The sequence below is a fragment of the Triticum urartu genome, chromosome 2 (genome assembly GCF_003073215.2).
Source record: "Triticum urartu cultivar G1812 chromosome 2, Tu2.1, whole genome shotgun sequence".
In the NCBI taxonomy this organism is placed as follows: Eukaryota; Viridiplantae; Streptophyta; class Magnoliopsida; order Poales; family Poaceae; genus Triticum; species Triticum urartu.
Window position 1 is genome coordinate 453,959,069 of NC_053023.1, and position 9,314 is coordinate 453,968,382.

Genomic DNA, 9,314 nt, shown 5'->3' on the forward strand with positions numbered 1-9,314 from the left:
TCGTGGCAAGAATCATTAAGAACACAATGTGCTAGGAATCGGACTGGGAATAGCACTGTGATCGAGTCCATACCCTAGTTCGCCGGAGAATCGCTACGGCGGCAACGGCGGGATTAAATTTCCGTTGACGGCGACGGAGACCAGCGACTGAAGGCGGCTGGCGCCGAGGAGACGATCCGGAGACCAAGTTGGCAAAGCAGGCTATCGCGCGGGCGAAGGGGTTCGGAGAAATTTCCAAATTTTTGCCCGTGACTATATATAGCCCGACCCTGTCGGTGTGACCGAGTGGAACGACTCGGTGGCACCAAGATGCAAAACTGTATACAGTTGTTGCAACTCGGTGTGACCGAATGGTTCAAATCGGTTGCACCGAGATCGAAAATTCAGATCAACTTAATGATCTCGGTAGGACCGAAAGTAGGGTGTCGGTCAGACCGAGAATCATAAAGAGGTTTTGGAAGTTTAAGTCTATGACGAATCGGGGACTCCGAGCGCTCCTCACACAGAGTGGTTCGAATCTGACTTGATCAAATTTTGTGATGTAGCATGAATAGAGTTTGAGACGAGAAAAGCATAGATAGCTAGAGGAGGTTCTTAGGCATTCTTGTCCATCCACTTGGCAAAAGGAAATAAAACCAAACAATCAAAACAACAAGTGGATGTCCTCGAATGAGTAAAATATGCAACCAACATGCTCACACAATAAGATGGCAAATGAAATATGTGACAAGGCATGCACAACCAATTCTAGCATCTATCAAGCAATTTGCGATGACAAGGTCATCTATATATGAGTATATTGACTTAGGAGTCAAGTGAGAACACTTGATCATAGGTCATACTCATCGTTTAAGCTCAAGTGGGGTTACCACTTTTGCATAAAGCATTGTTGTGTTGACATCTTTAGAGTTGCTTTAGCTCAAGTCTTAGAGTAAAGCTCCCCCTAGATGTGATATCCCCCCTTAGAGGGATGAACTAACCTCAGGTTTTGTCGATGATGACTTCATGTAGATGTTGAAGATGTGGATGCTCAATGTTGATGTAGATCACTTGGAGCTATCCATTTGAGTGAATTGCACTTTCAATACCTACATGGGTTAGTCCCACAAGGAACAAACAAGGATATCCATAGACATAGAGTGATGCACACACAAGATGATGTCCATGAAAACTTTTAGGTTACCTTGTCCCTTGTCTTACCAACAAGAGGGTTTGTGACTCCTTGAACTAGTGCAATATGTGGAAGTTGATTGCACTTGTTCTTGCCAAAATGATAAGAGTGAAGTATGTTGGCGGAGTCACCCTCAAGAACTCTCTAGTTCTTCTTCTTTTGGATCCACACCATCTTGATGGGAATCCTTGGAGTTGTAGTCGTACTTGATGAAAGTGGAACTTGAAGTAGTCTTGGGAATCCACTTGACTAAGGTCTTAGGAGCTTCTTCAAATGCGTCAATTTCCTCTTGAAGCTTGTCCTTGCCTTTTTGCTTGTAGTCTTGTGGTGGAAGATCATCTTGAGCTTGTGTCCCCTTGAAAGAAGCATCATACTTCTCTTGTTGAGGGACAAACTTTGTCTTGGGGTATTGATCTTCTTCCCACTCAACTCCATTGGCATTGAACTTTCGTTCAAAACCGACACCTTGATTCTTTTGGTGCCTTCCTTGCTTGCGTACAATTTCCTCAAATTGCTTACTTTCGGCAAGGCTCTTGTAAACTCCTTTCTCTATAATTCCATTCAATAGGCTATTTTCTTGCTCATGTGTAACTTGGCTAAGAGAATCATTAGTGGAATCAAGAGAACTACTATAAGCAACAATATTCGATTTAACATGATCATTGTTACTACTAGAGGAAGAATCTTTCTTGTTCTTGTTACTAGATTTGACTTGAGGCATGTAAGTGGATAAGAGTAAATGCTTGGCAATGTAGGAAGAACTTTTCTTGCGAAGATCATCATTGATTGCTTTTAAGAACTCATGCTCTTGCTCAAGATTGAGCTTTTCAAAGCGTAATTTCTCATGAGCTCTTAAAAGTTCTCGATGATCTTCGAAGATAGTTTCATGAGCTAACTTAAGAGTGTTTAGTTCTTTAGTTAGAGACTCAATCTTCTCCTTATCATTGTCATTCGTTTTATCTTGATTAGCATGATTAATTGACGTTTCATCATAGTATTCATCACTAGAGTTATCAACAAGTAAATCATCATCACCTAAAAAGTCATCTTCATCACTATTGAAATCAACATACTCGGGATGTGATACCTTTGGGCCTTTAGCCATGAAGCATGTTCCAACTCCTTCATTTGGTGAGTCAAATATGTCGTAGAAGTTGGTTGACACAAGTGCTAGATCGGCAACACCTTCATCTTGAGTATATTAGGAATCGGAGTGATAGCTTCTCTCGGAGTGGTTGTCGGAGTCGGAGCCGGATACCCATTCACCAACATGAGCTTGATGTCTTCGTTTTGTGTAGCTCCTTGATGACTTTCCTTCCTTTCTGAATCCTTGCTTCTCCGTGAGTATCTTCGTTCATAACGATCATCTCTACTCCTTCTCTCTCTTGGTGGTGATTCTTTGCTTCTTCTTTTTGGAGAATCTTCTCTTCTCTTGTAGGGAGCCGTACACTCATTGGAATAGTGTCCGGGTCTTCCACAATTGTAGCAGTTTCGCTCTCGACTAGAAGATCTTTTGTCATTGTAGGACCTTGACTTGAAGCTTCTATCTTTGCTTCTACTCTTGTAGAACTTGTTGAAGTTCTTCACCATTAAGCTCAATTCTTCATTGAAGTTTGTTTCTCACTTGATGATGTAGGGGCTTCACATGAGGCTTTATAGGCACCACTTGATTTGTTGTGAAGTTCTCTTTATCCTTAAGTGACATCTCATGAGCAACAATTCTTCCAATCACCTCCGTTGGCTTGAGATCTTTGTAATTGGGCATCATTTGGATCAATGTGCACACGGTATCATATTTTCCATCCAAGGCTCTTAGAATCTTCTTGATGATGAATCTATCGGTCATCTCTTCACTTCCTAAGCCGGCAATCTCATTTGTGATGAGAGCAAGCCTAGAGTACATTTCAGCGACACCTTCACCATCCTTCATTTTGAACTTGTCAAGTTGACTTTGAAGCACATCCAACTTGGATTCCTTGACGGAGTCGGTACCTTCGTGCATATCAATCAAAGTGTCCCAAATTTCCTTTGCATTCTCAAGACGGCTGATTTTGTTGAATTCTTCGGGGCACAATCCGTTGAAGAGAATATCACAAGCTTGAGCATTGTATTGCAACATCTTCAACTCATCCGCGGTAGCTTCACGGTTTGGTTCTCTTCCCATCAAAGAAGTCACCTTGCAAACCAACACACACAATAGCCCAAACGGGGTTATGTCCAAGAATATGCATTTTCATTTTATGCTTCCAACTAGCAAAATTAGTACCATCAAAGTAAGGACCTCTACGGTGATAATTTCCCTCGCTAGACGCCATACTCTCCTAGGTTGTGAAACCAAGGCTATGACCACCAAAAGCTATGGAGATCAAGGCAAATGGAGACCAAAGCTCTGATACCACTTGTAGGATCGAAAGTATGTCTAGAGGGGGGGTGATTAGACTACTTGACCAAATAAAAACTTAACCTTTTCCCAATTTTAGTTCTTGGCAGATTTTAGCTATTGTAGGACAAGTCAAGCAATCATCACACAATTCAAGCAAGCATGCAAAGAGTATATTGGCAGCGGAAAGTAAAGCATGCAACTTGCAAGAATGTAAAGGGAAGGGTTTGGAGAATTCAAACGCAATTGGAGACACGGATGTTTTTCCCGTGGTTTGGATAGGTGGTGCTATCCTACATCCACGTTGATGGAGACTTCAACCCACGAAGGGTAACGGTTGCGCAAGTCCACGGAGGGCTCCACCCACGAAGGGTAACGGTTGCGCGAGTCCACGGAGGGCTCCACCCACAAAGGGTCCACGAAGAAGCAACCACCCACAAAGGGTCCACGAAGAATCAACCTTGTCTATCCCACCATGGCCATCGCCCATGAAGGACTTGCCTCACTAGCGGTAGATCTTCACGAAGTAGGCGATCTCCTTGCCCTTACAAACTCCTTGGTTCAACTCCACAATCTTGTCGGAGGCTCCCAGGTGACACCTAGCCAATCTAGGAGACACCACTCTCCAAGAAGTAACAAATGGTGTGTAGGTAATGAACTCCTTGCTCTTGTGCTTCAAATGATAGTCTCCCCAACACTCAACTCTCTCTCATAGGATTTGGATCTGGTGGAAAGAAGGTTTGAGTAGAAAGCAACTTGGGGAAGGCTAGAGATCAAGATTCATATGGTAGGAATGGAATATCTTGGTCTCAACACATGAGTAGGTGGTTCTCTCTCAGAATATATGAGTTGGAATTGTGTATGTGTTCTGATGGCTCTCTCACGAATGAAGAGGAGGTGGAGGGGTATATATAGCCTCCACACAAAATCCAACCGTTACACATAGTTTTCCAATCTCGGTGGGACCGAATCAACAAACTCGGTCGGACCGAAAAGGTAAACCTAGTGACCGTTAGAGATTTTCGGTGGGACTGACATGCAACTCGGTAGGACCGATATGGTTAGGGTTTGGGCATAACGTAATCTCGGTGGGACCGATTACACAAACTCGGTGAGACCGATTTTGGTAATTAGCTAACCAGAGAGTTGGTCAGGCAAACTCGGTGGGACCGATTTGCTCTTTCGGTGAGACCGAAAAGTTACAAAAAGGAAACACTGAATTTACATTGCAATCTCGGTGGGACTGATTCGCTCTTTCGGTGAGACTGAAAAGTTACGAAAGGGAAACAGAGAGTTTGCAATCCCATCTCGGTGAGACCGAGATCCCTATCGGTAGAACCGAATTGCTAGGGTTTGGCAGTGGCTTATGAGAAGTGAAACTCGGTGGCGCCGGATAGAAAGAATCGGTAGGACCGAGTTTGGCTTAGAGTTTAGGTCATATGTGGATATGGGAAAGTAGTTGAGGGTTTTGGAGCATATCACTAAGCACATGAAGCAAGAGGCTCATTAAGCAACACCTCATACCTCCTTGATAGTATTGGCTTTTCCTAAAGACTCAATGTGATCTTGGATCACTAAAATATAAAATGAAGAGTCTTGAGCTTTTGAGCTTGAGCCAATCCTTTGTCCTTAGCATTTTGAGGGTTCCACTTTCACATCCATGCCATGCCAATCATTGAGCTTTCCTGAAATAGTCATCTTGGAATAGCATTAGCTCAATGAGCTATATGTTGTTATGAATTACCAAAACCACCTAGGGATAGTTGCACTTTCAGCTACCTACCAGACAATCTGGTACTAAACCTTCGACTCCCATTTCTCAAGAAACTTTCACTTGTGCGGGTTCGTATATCGAAGGCCTCATTGCACAGCATCATCCACTCCAGTTGCCTTGCGCTGGAGTGCTTGGTGCTTGTTTTCACAGTTAGAATCGGTTTTCTCCAAATAAAGTCGCCTAACCTTGTAAGAATTGGAATTTCTTTTGACGGAAGGCAGCTCATCATCCAAGATGCCCCTTCACTTCAAAGGTTGATCCTTGATTCTAGTTATTCACCGTTGCAAATAATCGTCCTCTCTGCGCCTAAACTGGAGACCTTGGGTGTAATACATGATCTCTGTGCTCATTTCAATATGGTGTTTGGCTCCACAGTTCTTCAGGTACTTTATATTATCATCTACACTTGTAACCATAAGATGCATTTTAAATTTCTGCGCATAATTTATATATCATCTTGGAGTACACATTTTGTACTAATATTATGTTCTATGCTCAATGAAGAGTTTCTCCATGGATGGCCTATCAATGGTGCTAGATTCTGTCAAAATCTTATATATCCAAATGAATAGTTTTGATCTGAACAAGATTATTGGCTTGCTGCAATGCTTTCCATGTGTGGAGAAGTTGTATATAAAGGTGATAATTTCACGCACATTGGAAGCCCGCATATAGTGTACTAGAATTAACCATTCAGCTGTTGCTCTTTCGACACTCTTGTTTTAGACCTTAACTGTTTTCAATCTTCATGTCTATTTAGGCAATAGGATGGGGTAAGAAAGTTATAACCAATCGGTGGATTCGTAAGCATCGGGATTTTCTCACTTCTCATGAGATTCGATTGAAGACAATAACGCTAGAACGATATGTAGCCAGCCGTGCAAACACAAGATTTGTCACATTCTTCCTGCTGAATGTGAGGTTACTATTGTCCATCAGGCTTAAGTTTATCAGCAGCATGGTTTTGACGGATGGGTTTGTCGAAGAGCAAAAAAAGGAGTTTCAGGTGGGCAAAAGAGCTTCTGAACGTGTCGGGCTTCTATTTACAACATATTGTGGTCATAATCCAGTAAATTTTACGACCCAGGATGTTCATTCTATGGACCTGACCAATCCATTTGACTGTGACTGCCGAAAACAGTGCTGGAGTTAGATGTTGTTGCCCGTTTCAATCTATTTTTTTGTAAACCTGATGAACAATTAACCCTCGTGCTTTTGTACAGTTTGTAAGCTGGAGTTAGATGTTCCTGCCCTTTTCAACTCGGCTGTGACTGTCATATTTTCTTTGAAACAAGGCAAATGGCTTGCCATTCGTTTAATTTAGAGTGAAATATTGTAACAAATCCAAACCAAGGGAAATAACATCACTCTCGCCGGCTGCTTGAGCTCACTGTGAATTACAGAAGCCAAGTGATTAGCCCCCACCAGCACCTACAAACTTATTTCGAACTAGTACATCAAATGGGCTGTAAATTTGCATAGGAAAGGCTGCATGACCATGACAGATTTGGATTCTGACATTTGGGACCCGTGAGGAAATAGCCTATCCAAGGTGGTGTCGACTTACTAGCCAGTAAACAAATGATTCTGCCTACCAGCCGTTGGATTGACATCTAACATCTCTCGTGTATCTTCTATCTCTTGTCTTCTTCTTCCTCCAATCGCCCAAACCAAACCACCCCGTCGGCTCCGCCTGCTCCCGCCTCCCATGGCTGGCTGCACCTCCGCTGCCCTACCGTACGTACCCTCCAACGTTGTCCAGTCCCTCCCTCTATTCCCCCACACGTCCTGTTATTCTTCGGCAATGTCAGCCCCAACACGCACCCGTGCCCGAACCAGTGAACCCTCGTACTCCCCTCCGCCTGCGACTGGACCGGCGCATCTTCAACGGCTCCTGTTCGTTTCATTCGAGGCCTCGCCGTCGTCCTCCGCCTTGCGGCCTTGGTTCGCTCGCCGTGCGCGGTGCGCCGCCCTCTTATGTTGTCAACGTCGTCAACAACCGAGAGGAACAAGGAGATGACTGTACATGGAGAGGATGATAGTAGGGACCCACCAGCGTCATGGCAGTACGCAAGCAAGTGCATCTATAGTACAAGCCCAAAAATATGGTTCCTCCTAACGGTTGGATATCTGGGGCGCATGCCATTGTCAATGTAGTCAATAAACGAGAGAATTACACTACGAACGGCTGACACTAGGGACCCAGCAAGTCGCACAGTTTTTTTGAGGAACAAGTAGTTGTTTTTTATACTAGTTTTAGCGATGGATCAGGGTAATAACGGAGCTGTGCGGGGCCTGTGGCCCGTCTAGCCAGGGTTTTATGTATGTTTACCACATCATGAGCCCAGTTGTGTTTTTTTCTTGCTGAAAATGGCTAGCCCAGTTCTATTTTTTTTAAAGAAATACCCAAACAAGGCCTACTTGCTTTATCGGCCCTACTAGGCTGCAAATCTTTCAAGACGAGGAGAGTTTCATTCGGTCTGCCCAGAAATGGGCTGTACATTTTTAAAACACATCAAACCGGGAATTAGTTTCAATTTTTTTCATGATAAGATCTTAAATTCCATTGATTTTTATGCATGGACAATTATTTGTATTTTATATTTATATAATTTTTTTTTCAAAATAGTTTGAATGTGAATCGATATTTCTGGATTAAAAATAGTTGACCGCACCGACATATGCAAAATTTCGTATACTTTTTAACCGTGGACACAATATGGGGTGTGATGCTAACAAAAAGAAGATGGGCTCCAAAAAAATTCTTAAGAATAAAAAATGGGCTGTACATTATTAGAAATAATGGCAGATGGGTTGTATGCTGTTTTCCACAGATTTGAGGCTCACTTGTGCGCCTACTACAGGTTGACGCGTATGCTTTCATAAAAAAGGTTGACGCGCACACAACGCCCTGTCAACTTAGTCAACACATGAGAGCAGTGACTGTTGGATGTCCATCCAACGGCTGTCGTGCTTCTTCAATCTCTGCTCTTCATGCTCAAGCCGCTCAAACAAGCGCCGGCGGGACTGCCTGCTCCCTCCTCCCGTGGCCGGCTATGCTGCCGCGCAGGCCTCACGGACCCAGCGTACTCCCATCGCTGGCCTAGCCATCCCTCTACTCACCCACACATGCTGTTATTCTCCAGCGATGGTAGACGAACCAGTAAACCCTCGTACTCCTCCGCATGGGAAACAACTGCTGAGTATTCCCTGGCTCCGTGTCGTTCCCTTCCTAGGCCTTGCCGTCGTCCACCGCCCTGGTGCTCTCGGCGCGGCTTGGTCAACGTGGTCAATGAACGACAACCATCAGAAGTGGACTGTACGTGGAGAGGCTGACAACTGGGTCCACGGCCGCACGCAAGGAAATGCCTCCTTATTATGCGCAAAATAATGATTCCTCCACCTGACAGCTAGGACCCACAGGAAGGGCCTCTGTATTTCGCGAAAAAAATGTTCCCCCCGCTGACAGGTCAGACCCACCAGCTATATCTTCGCACGCAAGGAAGTGCCTCCTTATTACGCCCAAAAAAATGAATACCCCCTGCTAGCTGGGACTCACCATATTGTTGGGCTGACTTGTGGGCCTACTAAGTTGACAGGGACGGAGAGCTTTGTCAACTTAGTCAATACTCCAGTGACCGTATGATGTCCATCCAACAACCATAGTGCTTCTTCAACCTCTGGTCTTCTTGCTCCAGCCGCCCAAAGCAGCGCCAGTCGTGCCGCATGCTCCTGCCTCCCGTGGTCGGCTATGCTACCGCGGAGGCCTCACCGCCCCCATACTACTCCCACCACTGGCCAAGCCATCCCTCCACTCACCCACACCCCTGTTATTCTGCGGCGACGGCAGCCTCACACCAGAGCCGAACCAGTGAACGCTCGTACTCCTCTCCGCATGGGCATCCACTGTCGCGTCTTGCACGGCTCCGCGTCGTCCCCTTCATAGGCCTCGCCGTTGTCCACCGCCGTGGTGCTCTCGGCACGGCATG